The sequence below is a fragment of the Chlorocebus sabaeus genome, chromosome X (genome assembly GCF_047675955.1).
Source record: "Chlorocebus sabaeus isolate Y175 chromosome X, mChlSab1.0.hap1, whole genome shotgun sequence".
Classification (NCBI taxonomy): Eukaryota; Metazoa; Chordata; class Mammalia; order Primates; family Cercopithecidae; genus Chlorocebus; species Chlorocebus sabaeus.
In genome coordinates this window covers 116,269,319-116,294,176 of record NC_132933.1, presented here as the reverse complement: position 1 = coordinate 116,294,176, position 24,858 = coordinate 116,269,319, and positions in this window count along the sequence as shown.

Genomic DNA, 24,858 nt, shown 5'->3' with positions numbered 1-24,858 from the left:
GGTTTGTTACATATGTATACATGTGCCATGTTGGTGTGCTGCACCCATCAACTCGTCAGCACCCATCAACTCGTCATTTACATCAGGTATAACTCCCAATGCAATCCCTCCCCCCTCCCCGCTCCCCATGATAGGCCCTGGTGTGTGATGTTCCCCTTCCCGAGTCCAAGTGATCTCATTGTTCAGTTCCCACCTACGAGTGAGAACATGCGGTGTTCGGTTTTCTCTTCTTGTGATAGTTTGCTAAGAATGATGGTTTCCAGCTGCATCCATGTCCCTACAAAGGACACAAACTCATCCTTTTTTATGGCTGCATAGTATTCCATGATGTATATGTGCCACATTTTCTTAATCCAGTCTGTCACTGATGGACATTTGGGTTGATTCCAAGTCTTTGCTATTGTGAATAGTGCCGCAATAAATAAATAAGAGGAGTATGCCTATTTATCTCCATTCCATTAATTCTGGACTTGATGATGTGAGTTGCTTTGGCAATACAAAGTGGGTTGAAGTGACAGTGTGCCAGTTTCAAACCTAGGTCAGGAGGCATTGTGTGTTTACACGCACACTTTAGGGGCAATTTATATTTCTGCCATAATGAAAATATGCCCTAGGTTGCTAGGGCCCCTTCAGCCTGTGTCCCAGAATGAGGCACATGGGAAGAGATGAATTTGACTCACAATGTGAAGTGGGGCTTCCTCTAGCCACACAAAGACATCATATTGGCTAGCAAATGTATTGTTCACTTCATTGCTCTTTAAATGTGTTATATGCTATACACGCTATTTTATATGTATAATGGGTGGTGATGGTTATGGTAATGATGAGGATGATAAAAGCAAATATCCTTATTTTTGTTAACAGCTAAATTATCCATATGCCTTCCTTAGGGCATAGAATGGGAGACATTTTAGGCTGATTTTCTTAAGAAATTAATCTATCAGGGTCAACAGCTATGTAACCAAAAAGGGTGAGAGAAATCCTTTATTTCTGTGTGTTAGTGTCCAAGGAAAGGATGAAGTTTACTATGATTATATCAGCATGAGCTCTGAATTTAGGAGTGAAAATCTCCTATTCCTTAGATAGGACTATTTTAGCTAGTATGATTTTGGAGTGTAGAGTTGAAAAACAATGTAAATAAAGAGATTTGTGGCACTCCTGCATTAGTGTTCTGAGAATGAAAAAGTAAGTATACTTCCAATGCTTGCTTAAGATAAATAGAATTTGTGTAAACACGTGTATTCCTAAGTATAGGTTAGTGTATATCTGGACTTTTGTTGTCTCTGAGCTAAGCTACTGTAATATAGCTGAAAATGTTTACTATTTCCTCCCTTAAACAGTTTCAGCTGAGTCTGGTTAGAAACTGCAGAATCAGGGTTACAGTCTAAAAAAAGAATTCTTCTGGAACACTTTCAGTAAAAGGAGGACATTTGATGACCGAATTTTTGCCTACACTGCATTTCTGAGTAGTGGCTTTTCCCTGAAAGTGAAAGTCAGCCAAACTCTAATTGCACTGTGCCATTCACCCTGGAGGGCATTGAGTGGCTGGTTCTTATTTCTTCCTATGCCAGTCCTCTGACTCTAATCTTAAAAAGTTTGTCTTTCTCTATTCAAAAACCGATTTTCTTAACTCAATAAAGAGATAATCATGATTCTAAGACTGATTTGGAATATCTAGGAAATAAATGACAGAAGTGGATTTATTCTATAGGATTCTGACCACAAAATGCATGTCATATATTTAACTTTGTACTTGGCATCAATATGTTTAGAGATACTTAACTTTTCGATAACAAAACTTAATGAAGATTGTGTGATAATAACTAATGTATAGGATAATTCTCAAATCAGTAGGAAAGACTATTATTGACTCCCATTGATTTACACATGGTATGGCCTTGGAGACATAATTATTTGTTATATATATGTATGCTTTCCCACCAATTCGATATAATTATAAACATAGATCAATATATTTTTTTTCACTGACATTTCAAATTATATCTGTTCTCACCGATTATAAAATAGAAACTAATTTGGAAATATTTGCCTCTCTTACACTAAGTGGGATTGAAGAGATTAACAAATATTAAACAGGGTAAGTAGGGTAAAGAAAGGGTCTAAGATCAAATAGTAGAAGTTAGCTGAAAAGATAAGAAGTCAATCACATGGGCAGGTCCAGATATTGTGGAATTTGAAGTTTATGCAATTTGAGGATACCCCTTTAAGGAAAATAACACAAGATTATGAAAATATAGGAAATTGAATATATATTTAAGATAAGAATATAAATAACAACACTTTTGTATACTCCTGGAAATACAAATTCTTTTCTCCCAGAAACTTCAAGAAATTTGCCAACAATGCTTATATAGACAGGTTTCATTTTGGCAAATTTACTTCCTCTCTCTACCTAGAACACTCTACAACTCCCAGAAAATCCCAGTGTATTCAAGGGTCCATGCAATTGAAGGGTGCTGATGATGCTGAAGCATCATTTACTTCCTGGGGAATCCACCTCTGCTCAGTAGAATGTCTAAACACATTTTGTTTCCCAAGTGATGCCTCCTAGGGATATGAGAAAAAAGTTACATTGCATCATTTTGTACAGTTGCTCTATAACTAAAACTGACAGTATCTGTATTGTGTCTATATTCAATTCTAACTTAAAAGATACATAACCCGTAAACTTATTATAGTGCCAAGTGATAAAAAGCAAAATTCATTTACACTTACTTGTCTCAAAAATTCTTGTCAAGAAAATTTGGTTATTAAAAATTTCAAAAGGATTTGATGACCACTCAGACTCATTCATAGTATCATTCCCAGAATCATCATAGACCTCAAGATTGTCTGTCACATATTTTCACTGTCTTTATGAGCTGTGTGTGTATGTGTGTGTATGTGTGCATGCGCATATGTGTGTGCAATTCCTGCCAAGGACTCTGATTTTTATACCCTTAAGATTATCACAAATTCTGTGTTAGTGTTTTCACAATCTCAGAAATGTGGTATATTTGGTAATAATAACGTCAGCAGACAGTGACACTGTGGTAATTGAATGCCAACTCATATTCTTTAGTTGTATTTACTTATTTGATGTTTACAATGACCCCATGAGGAAAATTCTATTGTTATACTCATATACATTGCATTAGGCTGTTCTTGCATTGCTATGAAGAAATACTTGAGATTGGGTAATTTATTTTAAAAAGAAAAGTTTAATTGGCTCATGGTTCTGCAGGCTGTACAGGAAACATAGCAACATAGCAGCATCTACTTCTGAGGAGGTCCCAGGAAGCTTCCAATCATGGCAGAAAGCTAAGAGGAAGTAGGCATGTCACCTGGTGAAAGTAGAAGCAAGAGAGCAATGGGAGACCTGCTACACACTTTTCAACAACCAGATCTCATGAGAACTCACTCATTATCATGAGGACATGATCTCTAAACCAAGTGGATAGTGCTAAACCATTCATGAGAAATCTGCCCTCATGATCCAATCACCTCCCACCAGACCCCACCTCTAACACTGAAAATTACATTTCAATATGAGATTTGGGCAGTGACACACATCCAAACTATATCATTACACCCTGGAACCTCCAAAATCTCATGTCTATCAGAGGAACCCACCCTCAATATTTCAACGAAGGGTTCTATTTTCCATAAGTGTCAACCAGCTGAGAAATAGAGAAAGAGTACAAAGAGAGGAATTTTACAGCTGGGCCACCAGGAGTGACATCACATATCAGTAGGACTGTGATGCCCACCTGAGCCTCAAACCAGCAAGTTTTTTATTAAGGGTTTCAAAACGGGAGGCGGTGTAAGAACAGGGAGTAGATCACATGCTTCAAAGGGCAAAAAGCAGGACTACTAATAAGGGTCTAACAAAAATCACAAGGCAAGAGGCAAAAGCAGAACTACTGATAAGGGTCTATGCTCAGTGGTGCACGTATTGTCTTGATAAACATCTTAAACAACAGAAAACAGGGTTTGAGAGCAGAGAACTGATCTGACCACAAATTTACCGGGGTGGAGTTTTTCCCCACCCTAGTAAGCCTGAGGGTACTGCAGGAGACCAGGGCCTATCTCAGTCCTTATCTCAACTACATAAGACACATTCCCAGAGTGGCCATTTATAGACCTCCCCCAAGGAATGCATTCCTTTCCCAGAGTATTAATATTAATATTCCTTGCTAGGAAAAGAATTTAGCGATATCTCTCCTACTTGCACGTCCATTTATAGGCTCTCTGCAAGAAGAAAAATGTGGCTCTTTTTACCCGACCCCTCAGGCAGTCAGACCTTATGGTTGTCTTCCCCTGTTCCCTAAAAATTGCTGTTATTCTGTTCTTTTTCAAGGTGCACTGATTTCATATTGGTCAAACACATATGTTTTACAATCAATTTGTACAGTTAACACAATTATCACTGTGGTCCTGAGGTGATGTACATCCTCAGCTTGTGAAGATAACAGGATTAAGAGATTAAAGTAAAGACAGTCATAAGAAATTATAAAAGTATTATTTGGGAACTGATAAATGTCCATGAAATCTTCACAATTTATGTTCCTCTGCCACGACTCCAGCCAGTCCCTCCATTTGGGGTCCCTGACTTCCCACAACTCATGTCCGTCTCACATTTGAAAATACTATTATGCCTTCACAAGAATCTTCCAAAGCCTTAAATTATTCCAACATTAACTCAAAAGTCTACAGTCTGAAGTCTCATCTGAGACAAGGCAAGACATTTCTACCTATGAGCCTGTAAAATAAAAAATAAGTTAGTTACTTCCAAGGTACAATGAAGGTACAAGCATTGGATAAACATTCTCATTACAAAAGGAAGAAATCACACAAAAGAAAAGGGCTTGTATTAGTCTGTTCTCACACTGCTAATAAAGACATACCCAAGACTGCTTAATTTGTAAAGGAAAGAGGACTGGGGAGGCCTCACAATCATGGCAGAAGACAAAGGAAGAGCAAAAGGACATCTTACATGGTGGTGGGCAAGGAGAGCTTGTGCAGGGTAACTCCTATTTATAAAAACATCAGATCTTGTGAGACTTATTCACTACCAGGAGGATAGTATGAGGGAAGCCACCCTTATGGTTCAATTGTCTCCACCTGGCCCAACCTTTGACCTGTGGGGTTTATTATAATTCAAGGTGAGATTTGGGTGGGAACACAGCCAAACCAAATCAGGCTACAGGCCTCAGTCAAGTACTAAACTTAACAGGGTAGTCATTAAATCTTTTTATTTTATTTTATTTCTTTAGATGGATTTTCACTCTTGTTGCTCAGGCAATGGCATGATCTCAGTTCACCACAACCTCCGCCTTTGGAGTTCAAGCGATTCTTCTGCCTCAGCCTTCCGAGTAGCCAGGATTACAGGCATGTGCCACTATGCCCAGCTAATTTTGTATTTTTTTAGTAGAGACAGGGTTTCTTCATGTTAGTCAGGTTGGTCTTGAACTCCCAATCTCAGGTGATCCACTTGCCTCAATCTCCCAAAGCACTGCAATTACAAGCATGAGCCACCATACCTGGCTGTCATGAAATCTTAAAGCTCCAAAGTAATCTCCTTTGACTCCATATCTCACATCCAGGGCACATTGATGCAATGGGTGGACTCTGAAGGCCTTGGAGAGCTCTGCCCTTGTAGTTTTGCAGGGTTCAGTTCCAGATGCTGTACTCAGGTTGTTGAGTGCCTGTGGCTTTTCTAAGTTGAAGATACAGGTTGCTGGTAGGTCTACCATTCTGGGATCTGGAGGATAGTGGACCTCTTTTCACATCTCCACTAGGCAACGCCCCTGTGGAGACTGTGTAGGGGTTTTGACCCCATGATTCCTCTCTGTACTGCCCTACTATAGGTTCTTTGTGAGGGTTCTTCCCCTGCAGAAGGCTTCTGCCTGGACACCCAGGCTTTTCCATACATCCTCTGAAATCTATGTGGAGGCTCCCAAGCCTCATTTGCTTTTGTACTCTGTGCACATGCAGGCATAACACCACATGGAAGCCACCAAAGATTATGGTTTGCACCCTCTGAAGCTGCTGCTCAAGCAGTGCCTGGAATCCTTGGTGATACAGCTGGAGCTGGAGTAGGTAGGATCCAGAGAGCCATGTCCCAAGGTTGCACAGTGCAGTGGGGACCTGTGCCTGACAAACAAAACAATTCTGTCCTCCTAGGCCTCTGGACCTATGATGGGAGGGGCTGCCTCTTATGTCTCTGACATATTTTCAAGGGCTTTTCCCCATTGTGTTGGCTATTAGCACTTTCCTCCATTTTAGTTATGCTAATTTCTCTAGCAAGTGGTTGCTCAGCAGCCCACTTGAATTCTTTTTCTGAAAATGGGCTTTTCTTTTCTACCACACAGTCAGGGTGCAAATATTCCAAACTTTTATACTCTGCTTCCCCTTTAAATATAATTTCCAGCTTTAGGTCATTTCTTTTACCCACATCTGAACATAGGTTGTCAGAAGCAGCCAGATTACATCTCGAACATTTTGCTGTTTAGAACTTTCTTATGCCAGATACCCCAAATTATGATTCTCAAGTTCAAAGTTTTCCAGTTCCCCAAAGCATGGGTACAATGTAGCCAAGTTCTTTGCTAATGGATAACATGTGTGACCTTTGCGGCAGTTCCCAATAAGTTCATCATTTCCATCTGAGACCTCCTTAGTCTGGACTTCATTATCCATATCAGTATCAGCATTTTGATCACAACCATTTAACTAGTCTCTAAGAAACCCCAAACTTTCTTTCATCCTGCTGTCTTTTACTGAGCTCTCTAAATTATTTCAACCTATGCTGTTACCCAATTCCAAAGATGATTCCACATTTTCAGGAATCTTTATAATGATGTCACACTCCTGGTACTAATTTTCTATATTAGATCATTCCTGCACTGCTATGAAAAAATACCTGAGACTTGGTAACTTATATTTTTTAAAGTTTTAATTGGCTCATGGTTTTATAGGCTCTATGGGAAGGGTAGCAGCATCTGCTTCTGGGGAGGCCTCAGGAAGCTTTCAACCATGGCAAAAGGAAAGGGGGAGTAGACATGTCACATGAAAAAAGCAGGAGCAAGAGAGTGAGGAGACACTTCCAAACTCATTCTACAAGGCCAGTATTACACTGATACCAAAACTGGACCAAAAAAAAAAGAAGAAGAAAAGAAAACTAGAGGCCAATCACACATAGAAATATTTATGCAAAAATACTCAACAAAATACTAGCATACCAAATTCAACAATACATTAGAAAGATTATTCATCATGACCAAGTAGGATTTATCCCAGAGCATTTGATAAAATTCAACATCGCTGCATGATCAGAAGCTTCAAAAAATGGAGATAGACAAAACACACCTCAACATAATAAAAGCCATGTAGATCAGACCCACAGTCAGTATCATTAAGAATAGAGAAAAACCGAAAGCCTTTCCTGTAAATCTGGAATACAGCAAGGACAGCCACTATTACCACTGTTATTCAACATAGTACCTGAAGTTCCAGCTTGAGCAATCAGACAAGAGAAAGATATACAGGGCATCCAAACTGGAAAGGAAGAAGTCAAATTATCCTTGTTTACAGATGATATGATGTTATATTTGCAAAAAATCTAAAGACTTCACAAGAATATTATTAGAACTGATAAATATAGTAAAGTTGCAGGATACACAATCAACATATAAACATCATTAGCATTTCTACATGCCATCAGTGAACAATATAAAAAATAAATTTAAAAAGTAATCTCATTTACAATAGCCAGACATAAGATTAAATAACTAGGAATTTAAAAAAAGAAGTGAACGATCTGTATAATCAAAACTATAAAGCACCGATGAAAGAAATTGAAGAGGACACCACAAAATGGAAAAATATTCCATGTGCATGGATTGGAAGAACCAATATTATTAAAATGTACGTACTATTCAAAGAAATCTACAGATTCAATGCAATATCTATCAAAATACCAATGACATTCTCCACAGAAATAGAAAACAGAATCTTAAAATTTATATGGAACCACAAAAGACACAGAATAGTCAAAGCAAAGTATACTTAGTACACAAAGTATACCTTGTACACAAAGTATACAAAGCTTCTGCTAAGCAAAAATAATGAAACTGGAGGAATCACATTACCTAACTTCAAATTATACTATAGAGATATAGTAACCAAAACAGCATGGTACTGGCATAATACAGAGACATAGATCAATGGAACAGAATAGAAAACCCAGAAACAAATCCACACACCTTCAGTGAACTCATTTTTGACAAATGTACTATGGACATACACTGGAGAACATACAGTCTCTTCAATAAATGGTGCTGGGAAAACTGGATATCTATATGCAGAACAATGAAACCAGACCTCTATCTCTCACCATGTACAAAAATCAAATCAAAATGTATTAAAGACTTAAATCTATGACCTCAAACTATGAAACTACTATAAGAAAACATCAGGGTAATCTCCAGAACATTGGTCTGGGAAAAAATTTCTTGAGCAATATCCCAGGAGCACAGGCAATCAAAACAAATATGGACAAATGGAATCACAACAAGCTAAAAAACTTCTGCAAAGCAAAGGATACAATCGAGAAAGTGAAGAGATAACCCACAGAATGAGATAAAAAATATTTGCAAACTACACATCTGACAAGGGATTAATAACCAGAATATATTAGGAGCTTAAATAACTCTACAGGAATAAAATGTAATAACCTAATAAAAAATGGACAAAAAATTTGAATAGACATTTCTCAAAATAAGACACATAAATGGCAAAAAGACATACAAAAAGGTGCCCAAAAATTGATCTTCAAAGAAATGCGAATCAAACCTACAATGAGATATCATCTCACTGCAGTCAAAATGGCTTATACCCAAAAGGCAGGCAATTACAATTGCTAGCAAAGATGTGAAGAAAAGGAAACCTTTGTGCACTGTTGATGGGAATATAAATTAGTACAATCTCTGTGGTGAACAGTTTGGAGGTTCCTCAAAAAACTAGAAATTTAGTTTACATGTGATTCAGCAATCTCACTGCTGGGTATGTACTCCCAAAGAAAGGAAATCATTATATCAAAGAGATACCTATGTTTTTTGCAGCCCAGTTTACAATAGCTATGATTTGGAAGCAATCTAAATGTCCATCAAGAGGTGGATGGATTAAAAAAGTGGCAAATACACACAATGGAGTACTACTTAGTGATAACAAAAGAATGAGATCCAGTCATTTTCAGCAACATGAATGGGACTGGCAATCATTACATTAAGTGAAATAAGCCAGGCACAGAAAGACAAATATCACATGTTCTCACTCATTTGTGGTATCTAATAATCAAGACAGTTGAACTCATGGACAGAAAGAGTAAAAAGGATGGTTACCAGAGCATGGTAAGGGTAGTGGGGAGTTGTGTGGTGAAGTGTGAATGGTTAATGGGTCCAAAAATAATTGTAAATAATGAATAATACCTACTATTTGATAGCACAACAGAGTGACTATGGTGAATAAAAACTTAACTGTACATTTTAAAATGACTTAGAGTATAATTGAATTGTTTGAAACTCAAAGGATAAATGCTTGAGGAGATGGATACACCATTCCCCATGATGTGCTTATTTCACATTGCATGCCTATATCAAAATATCTCATATACCCCATAAATATATATACCTACTATGTACCCATGAAAATTAAAAATTAAAATTTACCAGAAATTTGTATTCAAGAGTAGTTATCAGAGTATTTTCCATGAATCTCCTTGAAGAAAAAGCAATTTTGGACTCTGGTTGAATGCAAATACTTCTACATTATAATTAATGTAAAACAATAACTGTCTATGGATGACAATGTCCTTAAAATTGCCACAGTTAAAAATATAATGTGAATTCATTATAATAATGATGTAAATAAAAAGAAAATTTACTTAGTTTTGTGGCATATAACATTTTAACATAATAACCAAAAGTATCATTTTTTTTTTTTTTTTTTTTGAGACGGAGTCTTGCTCTGCTGCCCAGGCTGGAGTGCAGTGGCTGGATCTCAGCTCACTGCAAGCTCCGCCTCCCGGGTTTACACCTTTCTCCTGCCTCAGCCTCCCGAGTAGCTGGGACTACAGGCACCCGCCACCTCGCCCGGCTAATTTTTTGTATTTTTTTTTTTAGTAAAGACGGGGTTTCACCGTGTTAGCCAGGATAGTCTCGATCTCCTGACCTCGTGATCCACCCGTCTCGGCAAGTATCATTTTTTTATACTGATAGATTTCTAGGAATGATTAAATATCATTTAATCATTGATTATAATTAAATAATGATTATACATTAATTATACTGATACATTAGATTTTTAGGAATCTTATGAAATTTTGGGGAAACTCATATCAATAATATAGTCATAAATATAACTTAAGTTTTAGTATTTCTTATTTGACAATGCTTCTCATCTAAAAACCCAGATCCAATAGATGTAACAGAGAGAATAGGGAGAATAGAAAAGCCTCACAGAAAGCCAGGAAGAAGGACCAGTGAGTCAGGGAATAATCCCCATTCAGGAAAAGAGCCAGAAAGAAGAGACTACCAGTCCAAAGAGTCAGGGAATAATGTCAATACAGAACAAGGGCCCAGGTAGAAAAACTTCCAGCCCAGGACATGTTTTTCTAGGGAATCCTAGGACTCTAACCAGGTTTCAGAGAGCACATACTTACCTTAAAAATCAAAATGTGACTTTGCCAGCTTCAACGGTCATTGTTCTGGAACAATAGTTCAGAAGACTGTCTCACCAATTGATCCCCAATCCATCAGAAGTGAAGACTTCATGCTTCCAAGGCATGCACTTAGGGTTCTGGGTGGAAGTCTGAACAATTCAATGATGAATCTGACCCTATCTGAGTCATGCCACCATTAATGGTAAAGAAAACAAAAAGGACTCAATGATTCTTGCTAAAGCCCTGTAAAAAAAGACCCTAAAAAAGGCCCGAAAATAAATTTAGGGCCATTGTAATAAGTATAGGGACCAATCCAACAGAGTTTTGCAGTGGGGTAGAGAGATTGGGCTCAACTACAAATACAGCATGAGCAAGTGGGAATTCATAGCCAAGGAGCAGTGTGGGGGTCAGTGAATGAAAAAATTTTTAAAGGAAACCTTTTTTTTTTTTTTCCCCCTAGACAGCTGACTAGGGAAACCAGATGTCAGTTCTCCTTAGAAGCAAGCTCAAAGTTACCAGTGAATGGACAAATTCTGAGGAGAGCCAGGACCTGTTGGAGTGCCCATGGAAAGAAGCTGGAGTACAGAAAAGAAAAGCAGCGAGAGGCTGGCAGAAATTGACCAAGTATAGATGGGAGTGCTTTTCCGGTCCCATTACCTCTCTGACAATCTGCTGACTGCTAAACTGTTGGAAAGCCCCTCTTCCTTTGTGACTCAGTGCAACACTTTGGGTAGCAATTTGAGGACATCCCAAGGAAGTCCAGGTGAACTGCTTTCACAGGTGTGACTGTACTTCTCTCAGACCTGAACTGAGATGGTGGGCACCATACTGGTTGTGCACCCAAGATGGGTCACTGCCCTGCCCAGGGATTATCCACCCTTGAGCCATCACATCACCTGATCTCTCACATACATAGCCGAGAACCTGCTCTGACTTTGGCAAGGAAGTCCCAGGGGAGCTGTAAGAACCCTGGAGACATAGCCCTTGGCATGGGACACCCCTAAGGCATGGGGGAGTGCTGCTCACCAAAGCAGCCCTTGGTGCAAAACAAATGTGGGTGTGGCACCAACCACTGAAGCGGGCACCATTTATACCCAGGAGTGGATGTGGAGAGGGAGTTACCTCCTGCATTCCCATACACTGTTGCAGGTGCAGCAGTGGTTCTTCCCACTGGGGGACAGACAGCTAGTGCAACTCAAAAAAAGTGTGTTTCGTGCCACTTGCAGTGACTCCACCTCAGCTGAATGTGAATGTGTGCCCACTCAGGCTTTCATGAAGGGTGAGGCCCAACTCCCCATCCCTACACAAAATGACAGTGCCCCAGCAACACGGGACATACCACAGAGTTGCCTGACCTGGCCTGGGAAAAAAAATGGCTGTGCTCCAAGCCGTATTTTAGTGGTAGCCATCAGAAAAGCTTGTCAGTAGCCCACAGCCTCACTGAGGCTGGGAATCAAATGATGAAGTCTTTATAAACTGAAGGTCATGAGCCCTGAAACAGGGGCACAATAAGGAAGTGGATAATATTCCTGCTGGTTCAGAATGGGGAGCCAGTGCACCTCCTCCCAAGACCTCAGTGCAGTTCATCACAATCTCTTCCTGTAACCCACATCAGGGCAGGTGCATCCACTAATCACCAGCCTACCTGTAGGCTATTATCTTTAATCAACATATACTTGACTGCAGCCTGAAATGCACCACCAAATAAAAAACCTCCAACAAGAAGAACTTAATGCTAGTCCACAAGACAAAACTCCTGATTCTTCCACACCATCGACCCTTCCAGAGATAGTGTGTTGGCCCTTATGTTCAATATACTGCTACAACGAGCAGCAGAAAGCCATCATACAAAATATATCCACAACTAAGGAATTCATACAAAGCATTGGACCATGGAAAACACCCTGAAATTGCACTAAACAATCATAAACAACATACACCTAGTCATATTTTTAAGGGAAAAAGAATAAAATAATTTCAAAAGCCCCATCTGAATGATAGCAAATATCGAAATAAGAAGCGACAGCTTCTTCAAGTGAGAAGAAATCAATGCTGAAATTCAGCAATACAAAAAGTCAGTGATTCACACTTAAAGGTTCACATTAGCTCTCCAGCAAAGAATCTTAACCACATCGAAATGTCTGATATAACAGACTACAATTCAAAATATGGATTGCAAGGAAACTCAACAAGATGCAAGAGAAACTTTTAAATTAAATATAAAGAAAAGAAAAATGATCCAGGATATGAACAATGAGATAACTACATTAAGGAAAAACCAAATAGAATATTTGGAAATGTAAAATATTTACCACAGAAAATTTAAAATACAGTTGGAAGTTTTAACAACAGATTAGACCAAGGATATGAACCATGAGATAGCTATATTAAGGAAAAACCAAATAGAATGATTTTTTTTTTCTTTTCGAGGTGGAGTCTCACTCTGTCTCTAGGCTGGAACGCAGTGGCACGATTTTGGCTCACTGCAACCTCTGACTCCCAGTTTCAAGTGATTCTCTTGCCTCAGCCTCCCAAGTAGGTGGGACTACAGGTGTGCACCACCACACCCAGTTAATTTTTTGTATTTTTAGTACAGACGGAGTTTCACCATGTTGGCCAGGATGGTCTTGATCTCTTGACCTTGTGATCTGCCCGCCTTGGCCTTCCAAAGTGCTGGGATTACAGGCTTGAGCCACTGTGCCTGGCCCAAATAGAATTTTTAAAAAATGAACTGAGTCTTATTGAAACATGTAATTGTGTAAAGCAAATGAATCAATGATTTATTGGCACTCCTGAGAAGGAAAAACAAAAGTAAGAAACTTGGAAAACACATTTAAGGAAATAACTCAGGAAAATTTCCCAAATCTTGCTAGAGGGATTGTCATACAGATACAAGAAATTCAGAGAACTCTTACAAGATACTATACAAGACAACCATCCCCAAGACATATAGTCACCTGACTATCTAAGGTCAAAGGAAATGAAAAAAAATCTTAAAGGTGGCCAGAGAAAAGGGCCAAATGAACTATAAAGGGAATCTCATCAAAGTAGCAACAAACTTCTCAGAAGAAACCTTATAAGCAAGAAGAGATAGGGGCCTACTTTTGCCATTAAAAAAAAAAAAATCCAGCCAACAATTTTATATAGAGCCAAACTTAGCTTCATAAAGAAATGAAAAAAATGTCTAGCCATGATAAGCAAACACTAAATGGTTTCATCAAACACAGACCAGCCTGCAAAAAAATAGTCAAAGAAGTTGTAAATATGGGAACAAACAACAACAACAACAACAAAAGGTATTAACTATCTTAAAAGCACATGCAAGTACAAACCTCACAGACCTTATAAAGCAATTACACAATTGAGACTGCAAATAAACTAGCTAACAACACTATGACAGTAACAAAACCTCACATATCAATATTACTTTGAATGTAAATGACCTAAATCCTCCATTTAATAGAAATAGAGTGGCACATTAGATTTTTAGAAAAGGACCCAACTTTCTGCTGCCTTCAAGAGACCCATCTCACATGACACCATTGTTCACAAGAGACAATCTCACATGGTGTAATGACACCCACAGGTTCAAAGTAAAGGGATGGAAAAAGATCTGTCATGCAAATATAAAACAGAAAAGAGCAGAAATTGCTATTCTTGTATCAGACAAGTGATTTTAAAACAACAACAGTAAAAAAAATGACAAAGAGGCATTATACAGTGATAAATGGGTCAATTCACGAATAAGAATTAACTGTACTGAACATATATGCATGCAACATTGGAGCACCAACATTTATAAAACAAATATTACTAGATCTAGGAAAAAAGAGATATATGGACAGGCATTAATAGTGGGGGAATTTAACACTCCACTGACAAGATTAGAGAGGTCATTGTGGCAGAAAGCTCACAAAGATCCCTGGGCTTACATTCGTTTATCGACAAAATGGATGTAATAATTATTCCATCCAACTACCACAGAATATGTATTCTTTGCAGCCTAGCATGGAACATATTATAAGACTGACTTCATGTTTGGTCATAAAACAAGTCTCAATAAATTAAAAAAAAATAAAATCATATCAAGCATTTTTTTCAGACTACAGTGGAAAAAATTAGAAAACAATACAAAGAGTAAACCAATATTAGATATCAATACAAAGGTCTCGAACCCACACAAATACACAGAAACTAACCAACTTGATTCTGAATAACTTTTGGATAAACAACAAAATGAAGGCAAAAATGCAAAAATTATTTGAAACAAATGAAAAGAGACATAACACACCAAAACATCTGTGATACAGCAAAAGCACTGTTTTTTTTTCTTTTTCTTTTTTTATTTGAGATGGAGTCTCAGTCTGTCACCCAGGCTGGAGTGCAGTGGCACGACATCAGCTCACTGAAACCTCCACCTCCTGGTTTCACGTGATTCTCCTGCCTCAGCCTCCTGAGTAGCTGGAGTTACAGGCATGTGCCACCATGCCCAGCTAATTTTTGTAATTTGGGTAGATGCGAGGTTTCACCATGTTGGCTAGGCTGGTTGTGAACTCCTGACCTCATGTGATCTGTCCACCTTGGCCTAAAAGCACTGTTAATAGAAAAGTTCATAGCACTAAATGCCTACATCAAGTAGATAGATTGCAAATTAAAAACCTAACATCATGCCTAAAGGAACTAGAAAAATAAGAACAAACCAAAACCAAAGATAATAAAAGAAAAGAAGTGAATAATACCAGAGTGGAACTAAATGAACCTGAGATTAAAAAGTCATACATAGAATTAACAAAACAAAAAGTTGGTTAGTGGAAAGGAAAACAAGATTGACAGACCAGTAGCTAGATCAAGCAAGCAAGAAAGAGAGAAGATCCAAATAAGCACAATCTGAAGTGACAAAAGTGACAACAGCTACCATAGATGTATAAAAGATTTTCAGAGACTACTATAAACATCTTTATGCTAACAAACTAGAAAACCTAGATGAGATTAATAAATTCCTGGAAACATGCAACTTCCCAAGATTGAACCAGGAGGAAACTGAAGTGCTGGAAAGACCAAAAAATGAGTTACAAAATTAAGTCAGTAATAAATAATCTACCAACCAAAAAAGTCAAGGAAAAATGGATTTACAGCTGAATTCTACAAGACATACAAAGAAGAGCTGGTACCAATCCTACTATAACGATTCCAAAAAGTCAAAGAGGAGAGATTCCACTGTAACTCATTCTACAAACCAGTATATATTGATAACGAAATCTGGCAAGGACAAAACAAAAAAAAAAACTACAAGCCAATATCTCTGATGAACATAGACACAAAAATCCTCAGTGAAATGCTAACAATCTTAATCCAGCAGCACATCAAAAAGATAATTCACCACAATCAAGTGGACTTTATTACTGGGATACAATGATGGTTCAACATACAAAAGACAATAAATGCGATTCACCACATAAATAGAATTAAAAACAAAAATCATATGATCATGTGAATAGATGCAGAAAAAGTATTCAATAAAATCCAACATCCCTTTATGATAAAAACTCACAACAAATTAGGCATTGAAGGAACATACCTCAAAATAATAAGTGATCTATGACAAACCCACAGCCAACATACTGAATGAGCAAAACTTGTAATCATGCCTGCTAAGAACTGGAACAAGACAAAGATTTCCACTCTCACACCTTTATTGAACATGGTACTGGAAGGCCTAGCCAGAACAAACAGGCAAGAAAAAGAACTAGAAGGCATGCCAACAGGAAAAGAGGAAGTCACATTATCTCCCCTCACTGATGGCAAAATCCTATACCTAGAAAACCCTACAGATTCTTGCAAAATACACTTAGGCCTGATAAATGACTTCAGTAAAGTTTGAGGATTTAAAATCAATATACAAAAATAGTAGAATTTCTACACGTGAGTAAAGTTCAAGTTGAGAACCCAATCAAGAATGCAATATCATTTACAACAAAGCACCTACAAATACATTTAGCCAGGGAGTTGAACAATCTCTACAAGAAGAACCAAAAACACTACTCAAAAGAAATCTTGAATGACACAAACAAATGGAAAAACATTCCTTGCTCGTGAATTGGAAAAATCAATATAGCTAAAATAATCATTCTGCTCAAAGCAATCTACAGATTCATGCAACTCCCATCAAATTACCAATGCCATTCTTCACATAATTCTAAAAAATAATTCTAAAGATGAAACCATAAAAGAGCCCAAAGAGCCAAAGCAATCCTAAGCAAAAACAATAGAGTCAGAGACATCTCATTACCTGACTCCAAACTGTACTACAAGGCTATAGTAACCAAAATCGAATGGTACAGGTACAAAAACAAATACATAGATAAATAAAACAGAATAAAGAACCCAGAAATAAAGCCACACACCCACAGCCAACTGATCTTTGACAAAATCCACAAAAACGTACAGTAAGGAAAGGAAATTCTTTTCAAAAAATGGTGCTGGGATAACTAGCTAGCTATATACAGAAGGAAGAAACTGGACCTCTACCTCTCACCATATACAAAAATTAACTCAAGATGGACGAAAGACATAAATATGAGACCACAAACTAAAAATCCTAGAAGAAAGCCTAGGAAAATTCTCGTGGATATTGGTTTAAGCAAATAATTTATGACTAAGACTCCAAATGCAAATGCAACAAAAATAAAATTTGAGAAATGGGACCCACTTAAACTAAAGAGCTCTGCACAGAAAAAGAAACAATGAACAGAGTAATATATAACCTATAGAATAGGAGGAAGTATTTGCAAACTATCTGTCTGACATAGGAATAATGCCTCGAATACATGAAGAACTTAAACAAATAAACGCAACAATAAATAACCACATTAAAAAGTGGGCAAAGGACATGGACACTTTTTAAATAAGACGTATAAGTAGCCAACAAACAAAAATATGCTCAACATTACGAATTATCAGAAAATGTGAATTAAAACCACAATGAGATATCATCTTCACCAGTCAAAGCGGCTATTACTAAGAAGCCAAGAAATGACAGATGTTGGCGAGGAGGCAGAGAAAAGGGAATGCTTATACACTGTTTGGGGGAATATAAATTAGTTCAGCCCCATGGAAAACACTGTGAAGAATTCTCAGAAAAACTAAAAATAGAATTGCAGTTTGACCCAGCAATCTCACAACTGGGTATCTACCCAAGGAAAAAGAAATCATTCTATCAAAAAGGCACTTGCACTTGCATGTATATTGTAGCACTATTCACCATAGAAAAGTCATAGAATTACCATATGCAACCATCAATGGTGGACTGAATAAAGAAAATGTGGGCCGGGCGCGGTGGCTCAAGCCTGTAATCCCAGCACTTTGGGAGGCCGAGACGGGCGGATCACGAGGTCAGGAGATCGAGACCATCCTGGCTAACACGGTGAAACCCCGCCTCTACTAAAAAAATACAAAAAATTAGCCGGGCGAGGTGGCGGGTGCCTGTGGTCCCAGCTACTGGGAGGCTGAGGCAGGAGAATGGCATGAACCCGGGAGGCGGAGCTTGCAGTGAGCCGAGATCGCGCCACCGCACTCCAGCCTGGGCGACAGAGCGAGACTCTGTCTCAAAAAAAAAAAAGAAAATGTGGTACATAAATGCAGTACTATGCAGCCATAACAATAACAAAATCATGTTCTTTGCAGCAACATGGATGCAACTGGAGGCCATTATCTTGAGAGAAACAACACGGGAACACAAAAATAAAATACCACATGTACTAAGTTATAAATGGGATCTAAATAAGGGATACACATGAACACAAAGGTGGAAATAATAGACACTAGGACTCCAAAGTTGGGAAGAAGAGAGTGGGCAAAGGGTTGAAAAACTACCTAGAGGGTATTAAGTTCACTACTTAGGTGGTGGGTTCAGTAGAAGCCTAAACCCCACTATTATGCAATATACCTTCACATGTACTCCCTCAATCAAATATAATAAGCAAAAAAGAAAGAAAAGGAAGCATCGGGGTAAAAGATATACTGGCTAAACTGATCTAACAGGATCCCTGCTGAAGGCAGGCCAGAGAGGTAAAACATCACTTGGGGGACAGTGGAGAAAGATGAACCTGATCAGATATCAAGGATGATCAGATATCAACAGTAGGGGTTCTTGACTTAGCAGGAATCACCCTTAAAAGTGAATTTTAAAGGGAAGTGTTCAGGTGGGCTCAGCAGAAGTTTCAGAAGTCTGACCAAAGCTTGGCCAATCAAATAAATTTTGTCAGTACAAGAAGTTCATTGTGGGATGATGCCTGAGAAAGATACAATGGCAGAGGGAACAGGATTGGGTGGGGGCTTAGTTCAAAATTCAGATCTGACAGTCTCAGCCTACCCAGAGAGGAGCTGAAGAGCTAGATTGCTTGTTAGAGTACCCATGCATTGGGCAGAAGTGCCAGGCCTTAGTAACCCCATGTTGCACAGTCATTGACTGAAGACTGTCCAAGAAGAGCATGGCATCAGCTGGAAAACTGTAGTAGATCTTGAAGGTCGTGCAGCTGGACGCTGTCAGCCAATTGTACCCCTTGAAGCTGAAGAGTGAGTTTTGTTTTGAAATGAGATCTAAATTGCACATATCCCTGGCTTCCATAACTGTGCATTCAACTTTGTATTCATAGTTTTTCTTTTAATTGTACAAGTGTGATAATTTTTTTTGTGGTGCTTCATTATATACTCAACAACCACTGCTATATAGACAAACATCTGGACACCCAGGATGCTCAACTGTTCAGAAGAGCCAATTTAGTACAAATGGAGCAGGAATCACTGTAGAAGTTCTACATAGAGCTTTACATAGAGTGAGACAGTCTCACTCTATCAGCCAGGCTGGAGTGCAGTGGCATGACCTCGGCTCACTGCAATCTTTGCCTCATGGGTTCAAGCTATTCGCATGCCTCAGCCTCCCAAGGAGCTAGAATTACAAGCGTGTGCCACCATGCTTGGCTAATTTTTGTATTTTTAGTAGAGATGGGGTTTTGCTATGTTGGCCAGGCTTGCCTTGAACTCCTGGCCTCAAGTGATCTGCCCACCTCGGCCTTGCAAAGTGTTGGGATTACAGGTGTGAGCCACTTTGTCCAGCTATTTATATATTTTCATTGTCATCTCACCCCACACACACAAAATTCAGAGTCTAGCGTAGCACCTGCTGCCAAGGAGGATCACAGTAAATGTATGTAATAGAATGACTAATTATCCAGAGGTTTACCTTTTCCCCCTCACTTCATGTCAATATATAGAGCTTTTGTATCACTTGATTTGCTGATGGATCTGGCTCTGGTTTTGAAATCAATTAATTTGTCTATTTTTTATGAAAGAAAGAATACAGTTCCTATTGGTAAAGGATAATACAAATAAAACAAAATTGAGAAGAAGAAATGTTACCTTAATAAAAAAAAAGATAGATTGAATGACCATTTTCTGGGATTTGCCTCACCAGTGACATCTCCAGAAAGATAACCTGCTTTTCAGCACAACACAGCAAAAGCTGGGAGCAAGATGTCTTACAGATCGATGGAACCAAGTATTAGTGTGTCAAGAAAAGCTAGAAGGAAGGAGGGAAGGAAGGAAGGGAGGAAGGAAAAGAAGGAAGGAGGGAAAAAAGGAGGGAAGGAAGGAATGAGGGAAGGAAGGAAGGAAGGAAGGAAGGAAGCAAGGAAGGGAGGGAGGAAGGGAGGGAGGAAGGGAGGGAGGGAGAGAGGGAGGGGAAAATAATTGTTCACAAAAATATGAGGGCTGGGAAGCCCGCATGTGTAAATTTAATAACTACTTTCACTTGTCAGTCAATTGAGGGTAACTTTATGATTGTGAGAAGCTCGTTTGCAGAATCTGGACACCTAAACAGACCAGGAAGTTCCAGTTGGTAGCTAGAATGAAACATGAATGTCAGAAACCCTTAGCACTTGCAAAGGAAGTACCTGTCCTTTGCAAGCTTTGGAAAAGAGAGGAAATGCTTACTGTCAGTCTGTAGCATGCCCTGGTGGTAACCCAAAGGGTAAGTCTGGCAAGTCAGAAGGCTGAAAGTAAACCTAAAAAGGTGAATAAGAACCAGTTCTTTTATAGGATGTGACTTCATTTGCAAAGCCTTTCACTGATAGATGCCTTTCAGTGCTAGGCGCCAAGCCTCTTAACTCCTGACTTTCGGAAGCTCCCTGGGAGAGCTGCAAATGTAGAAGTTAAAAACAAAGCAGCATGGGGGATTCCTGGAAGGCTCTTTTGTACAACTGATTATGATGTTCTTCTGGATAATTTACTTGTTTCAAGTGCATAATTAATGGAATTATTATTCATAATTAAGAAGTGCCCAGAGAGCAAAGAACGCAAACAATGTTCTGACTTGCTGTCAGTAATTTTCAGGCTCACACTAATAATGCTCAGGAAATTAAAAGGCTCTGGCATTTTCCTTCAATAGTAATTAGAAATGTCAGTCCTTAACAGCAATTTAATGCTGTGGGCAGTGCATATCCTGTAGATTATGTCACCTCGAAGCGCCATTCCTCATGGCATCCCTCACAGAGTACTTTTGTAAATGGTATCTGCCTCTTCTCTTGCTCCTCCTCATGTCTTCCTGTAATCACCTGTGCTGCTGGTCCCTTAAGGTGATACACTATGTTGGAGGAACTGAGTTCTATTAGCTACCAGCTTGGCCTCTAATGAAATGTTTTATAAAGCCCGTCAACTAAGTTTTCATGGCATAGCCTCTCTCTTCTTGTAGTGGTGTGGGAAATGGCTTAGCAGCCTTTTTGAGTTTTTCCATCATTATTTTGTTTTGTTTGCTACAACTAAGCACGACACTGTCGTGCTCACCAGCACAGTGTTGCAACTACAGTATGCTCTAGAAAGACCCCAATCAGAGTGAAGACTATTTGTGCAGGCAGTTGCCTCTCCAGCCTAGTTGGTTTGTTGTTGTTGTTGTTGTTGTTTTCAGAATAGAGCAATCAAAAAGCCTGGGCTTCCCTGTACGAGCGTCCAAACAAATTAAACTGAAATGGGAGAAAGGCAGGTAACAGATCTCAAACACAACTTGCTTCTCCATTTGTGTGTGTATGCTAGATTTTCCAAAAAGTGTGTGGCCTGGGGTGCTGGGTAAGATGTTTGAGTTGTTTGTGAATCTGGGAGCAGGAAAGGGAGGAGGTGGAAAGCACATTGGTGTTGACCAGTTCAAAACAAGTTACGTGCAAAAAGCTAAATGTGGCAATTTGGGCCACAGGCAGAGCTAGCCCAAACTCTCTGCAAAGCTCACAAAAAAATTATTATATTTGGTTCTGCCTCAGAGCACCTAAATCTATAGCAGAACTGTTAGTTTCATCTCAAAATGGGTCACTTTTGCTCATGCCAAGCTAAACACAGAATGGAAAGGGATACAGGTTGAGCTAGTCCGTTCCTGTCAGGGCTTTGACCAGAATAAATCTGTCCACTCAGGGTATCTAGCCCCTTGCTTGTTGAAGTGTGGTGCGTGGCCCAGCATCCCCTAGGAACTTATTAGAAATGCAGAATTTCCATCCCATACCAGAGCCATTGAATCAAAATCTACAAGTTAACAAAATAAGGAGGAGATTTGTATAGATTTTACAGTTTAGAAATCCTTTGTTTAGGGCACTTGAAGTTATCTCTGTAGTTTAAATGGGATGAAGAGACATATTTGGCTTCAAATAATCAATCTATTTAGTATGTTAGGACTAGACTTTCTTTTCAGAAAGACTTGATTCCCAAACTTTTGAAAAGAAAGATTGAGATATACCATGGGAATGACAAGAGTCACATTTTTCCGGCGCTGGGGAATAATTTTAGCGAGCAGTGGTCTATTTTCAGAGAAAACCTTATATTATTAGCCCCAAAGTTACATGAAATATTATAAATGATAGGATTCTATTTCTGTTTTTTTGAGAGAGCAAACAGACAAATTCAGGGGTGTTATTCACTTTCTGTCCCAGGATTCTGAAAATTATTTTTATCAAATTAAGGAGAAATAATCTGTAACATAAAGCAGGTTTCCTTTCTAAAAATGAGAGTATGGTTTGTGGGGTTCCACTGGGGGAAACACAAACTCTCCAGGGGTCAAATGTTAAGGAAATGAGCTACTGTGACTTTAGAAAGAAGAGGACTTGATGATTCCAAGTCTTGGGTTCTGGAATTAGATAATTTTCTCTAAATATCTGTTTGGGCTAGTTTTTGATCTCAGAGCCACAGGTGGCCTCTTTGCCCAGAGTCCTCTCTGCACAGTAGGGGCCCATTCTTTTCTGCCACTGAGAAGAAAGTCACAGCAGGCTACAGGAGGAGTGAAATACAAAGAGATTCGAAGAATAGATAAATCTTCCATGCAGAATTCCAAATTATTTATGTAGACACTCCATCCTCAAAGAGGTAGAATGTAACTTCCTATTTCTTAAGTGTGGCTTGCCCCCATTGACTTCCTTTGAAGAGTACAGTACGGGAAGGGGGACAAAAGGGTAACTTTACAGTGAAGAATCCTGACAAATATTACTTCAATCAAGTGATCCAAATTAACTTTAACAATATGATCTAGCAATCACACTACTGGGCATATAACCAAAAGAAATGAAGTCAGCATGTAAAAAAGATATCTGCACTCGAATGTTTATTGCAGCATTGTTCACAATAGCCAAGATATGGAATAAGACTAGGTGTCCATCAATAGATGAACAGATAAAGAAAATGTGGTACATGTATTTACAATGGAATACTCTTCAGCCTTAAAAAAGAAGGAATCCTGTCATTCTTGACAACACAGGACATTAAAGGCCAGGTACAGAAAGGTAAACATTGTATGATTTCACTTACGTATGGAATAGAACAAAGTTGAACTCATAGAAGTAAAGGGTAGATGGTGGTTACTAGGGGCTGGGGTGGAGCAGATTTTGAGATGTTAGTCAAAGTACACAAAATTTCACTTATACAGGAGGCATAGGTTCAAGAGTTCCTTTGTGAAACATGGGGACTGTAGTTGATAACAATGCATTGTATTCTTGAAAATCACTAAGAGGGATCTTAAGTGCTCTCACCACAAAATATAGTAAGTATGTGAGGTAATGTATGTGTGACTTAGTTATTTCACAATGTATGCATATTTTAAAATATCATATTATACACAATAAATACATACAATAAAAGAAACAAGGGAAACATAGTAATATCAATAATCATAACAGTTGTTGATCTGATGTGATAAAAATGAAAATTTACCTTTGTGATTTTCCTCTCCCAAACCCATAATTCCAGTCTAATTGTGAGACAAACAAAACACATTGATATGGTTTAGATTTGTGTCCCTGCCCAAATCTCATGTCAAATTGTAATCCCCAATGTTGGAGGAGGGGCCTGGTAGGAAGTGATTAGATCATGGGAGCAGATTTGCTCTTGTTGTTTTCATGATAATAAAGGAGTTCTCATGAGATCTTGTTGTTTAAAAGTTTGTAGCACCTCCCCTTTCACTCTCTTCCTCCTGCTCCAGACACGCCTTGCTTCCCCTTCACCTGCTGCCATGGCTGTATGTTTCCTGAGTCCTCCCCAGCCACGTTCCCCATACAGCCTTTGGAACTGTGAGCCAATTAAACCTCCCTTCTTTATAAATTACCTAGTCTCAGTAGTTCTTTATAGCAATGAGAAAATTGATTGAAACCTACATGTTCCAATTGAGAGGCATGTGATATTGGTAATTGTATGAAACACTGGTATGGAAAAAGACATTAGACAAAGAACACTAAAAATGCAAAATAAAAAAACACAATTACAAAATGGACAGAAATATTAACAAATACTTCAACAGGCTTTACATATTCGCACTGTTATCTACCACACCGCTCTTTACAGTTTCATAGAAAGGTATACAGCTCAGAATCAGAATATTTATGTATTCATTTTTTTGTTGGTTGGCTGGCTTATGTTGGCTTACTTTTTAAGGAGAAAGCATCCACAAGTCTTTCAGGTCTTTTCTGCTGTGTAGGAATCAGACATCTAATGTCACCAGTGAATTCAGTTGGCATCAAACCATTCAAAAGATTAGGAATCACACATTGGTTGAGGGTAGAAGGTTCTACTATAGTCCTCTCTGTGCATCTGATTATTGAATAAAATATACATAGACT